Source organism: Myotis daubentonii, chromosome 3 (genome assembly GCF_963259705.1).
Source record: "Myotis daubentonii chromosome 3, mMyoDau2.1, whole genome shotgun sequence".
Classification (NCBI taxonomy): domain Eukaryota; kingdom Metazoa; phylum Chordata; class Mammalia; order Chiroptera; family Vespertilionidae; genus Myotis; species Myotis daubentonii.
The window spans coordinates 78,632,658-78,635,450 of record NC_081842.1 but is presented as its reverse complement, the minus strand read 5'-3'; the positions used below and the strand labels follow the sequence as shown (position 1 = coordinate 78,635,450).

Sequence of the window (2,793 nt, the reverse complement as noted above, 5' to 3'; positions counted from 1 at the left end):
ACTGCTCTGGAAGTGAACTGCTCTTCTCTTAGGGGGCTCAAGGTTTCTTAGTTTGGGCATTTGAGTCAGTGGGAGTCTGCCCATGGAGAGCCTGTCTTTCAAAATTGGCTCTATACTTGTTTTACATTAGATATCACTTTCATTAATCTTTTAAAATCAATCTCTACCCTTTTGCTCACAAGAAGCATTCCTTCCAGAATTACATTAAAATTTAAAAAACAATTCTCCTTTTTAGGCTCTTGCAGATATGGAAATAATAACTGTTTATCTTCAGGACAGCAATTTAATTTGGTGCAACTTTTTATGTCTAGCTCAAGAAAATTTAAACTATATCACTTGGGAAAATAAGTAAACATTGGATCTTTTGGGTGCTTCTACCTAAAGGGCCCTGGAAAATTTCTTTAAAATGTAAATTTCTGGACTCAAGTTGTGGGAAACTTCAAGATAATATATTACATTAATGTATCTTTAAAAAATGAGACACATCTAAGGACCCACAAAATGATTTTTTTGTATAGACCAAATAAGGCTCTATTTTAATTGGTCAATTTTTCCCAACAGACCCCCTAAATTTGATGAAAATTTGTTGTTTTCTCATATGGTGCAATAGACAGAAATAAATATATAGACAGAAGTTTAACTTACACAGATTATTAATTGCCATTCACATTCCAATCATACAGACCAATTAGATACTTCATTTAAAATTCAGGAATTTAGCCCTAACCGGTTTGATAGAGCGTTGGCCTGTGGAGTGAAAGGTCCCAGGTTCGATTCCGGTCAAGGGCATGTACCTTGGTTGCGGGCACATCCCCAGTAGGAGGTGTGCAAGAGGCAGCTGATCGATGTTTCTCACCCATCGATGTTTCTAACTCTCTATCCCTCTCCCTTCCTCTCTGTAAAAAAAAATCAATAAAATATATTTTAAAAAAAAAATTCAGGAATTTATTGACAGTGGATAAGTTCTATTATGAAGCCTATATAAATGAGTCAATTTTGTTTCTTCTCTCGGCTAAAGTTGCTATATCAAATCTGTTATCAATGTCAAAATGTCTGTTGAATTAGTCTGTTGTTTTTCCTATTTCCCTGCCATCATCCATGTCTGGGTTTTCCTGACTTCACTCCTGGATTACAACAATAAACATAATTTTTGTTGTTGTTGTTGTTGTTATGGAAACATTCTAACACACACAAAAGTAGGGAGAATAGTATATTAAACCCCTATGATTTTTTAAAAAGATTCTACATATGAAAACATGGATCATGTGTCATCCTTGTGCAGGGGCCACACTAATATTCTCCATGTCGTTCCAATTTTAGTCTATGTGCTGCCAGAGCGAATACCCTGTATTATTATTGACTCCAAATCGGTAAGGGAGGTTTTCTAATAAATGGGGGCACTCATCTTAGCCCACATGGCCATTCCACAGGTTAGCGGTGCCCCTACTTTAGGAAAATTTTAAGAAAAAGAAAGTCTAGAAATCTCCCAGCCTATGACTTGCCTATTGCTTGTGTTTTCAGAAAGTCTACAAGAGGTCCCTTGAGCAGGGAACTGTGATTAAGACAGCTTATCTGTTGAGTGGATTAGAAAACTGTGGTACATATACACAATGGAATACTATGCTGTGGTAAAAAAAAAAGGAACTCTTGCCTTTTGCAACAGCATGGATGGAACTGGAGAGCATTATGCTAAGTGAAATAAGCCAGTCAGAGAAAGATAAATACCACATGATCTCACTCATTTGTGGATTATAGAGAACAACATAGACTGATGAAAAGGGACAGATCCAAAGACTGAGAAACAGCAATCAGGCTATTAATCCCCAGAAGGAAAGTAGGGGAGGGCGGGGGTAAGGGGAAGAGATCAATCGAAGGACTTGTATACATGTATATAAGCCAAACCAATGGACATGGACAACAGGGGGATGGGAGCATGAGTGTGTAGGGCAGGGGGGAAGGTTGGGGGTTAATGGGGATGAGGACACATTTGTAATACCTTAACTAACAATAAAAAACAAACAAACAAACAAACAAAAAAGACAGCTTATCTGTGCTGCTGTAAAATAGAAGTAATTCTTACCATTTGCAACAGCATGGATGGATCTGGAGAAAGTGAAATAAGCCAGTCAGAGAAAGATAAATATCACATGATCTCACTCATTTGTAGAATATAAGGAACAACATAAACTTATGAACAAAATAGAACCAGAGTGATAGAAGCATTGAACAGACTGTCCAACCTATGAGGGAAGGTGGGGGGTGAGAGGGTAAGAGATGAACCAAAGGACTTGAATGCATGCATATGAGCATAACCAATGGACATAGATGGGGGTGGGTGGGTGAGGGCATGTGCTGGGGGGTGGGGGCACTGAGGAGAGGTCAATGGGAGGAAAAAGGAGACTTATGTAATACTTTAAACAATAAAGAATTTTAAAAAAGAAGAAATTTTATGCAATAAAATCTGAAGCAGCAATAGTGTTTGTTAACTATGCAGTTACTTCTGCCAGGAGACAGGGCAGGTTTTTCAGGGAATGTACCCCTAAGCTCTGCAGCAGCCCAAATTTCAAATGGTAGAACTTGTTTATAAAATAAATACAGACCCTTAGCGTAATGTTCTCAAGGTCCATCCATATTGTTGCAAATGGCAGTGTTTCATCCTTTCTTATGGCTGAGTGGTATTCCATTGTGTATATGTAACACATTAAAAAAAATCAATATAGACACACACTTCAGGAATTGGTCAACAAATGGTTACTGAGGACACTTGGGAAATGAGCACTAAAGTTACAATTT

At 37.7% G+C, this 2,793-nt stretch overlaps 1 non-coding gene across 1 annotated transcript; it reads right to left on the bottom strand.

Moving 5' to 3' along the window:
• Positions 1-1,233: 1,233 nt before the first annotated feature.
• On the bottom strand, positions 1,234-1,344 carry LOC132232106 (U6 spliceosomal RNA). Its single transcript, XR_009452263.1, has one exon. It is a non-coding gene; the product is annotated as a U6 spliceosomal RNA (small nuclear RNA).
• Positions 1,345-2,793: the final 1,449 nt, after the last annotated feature.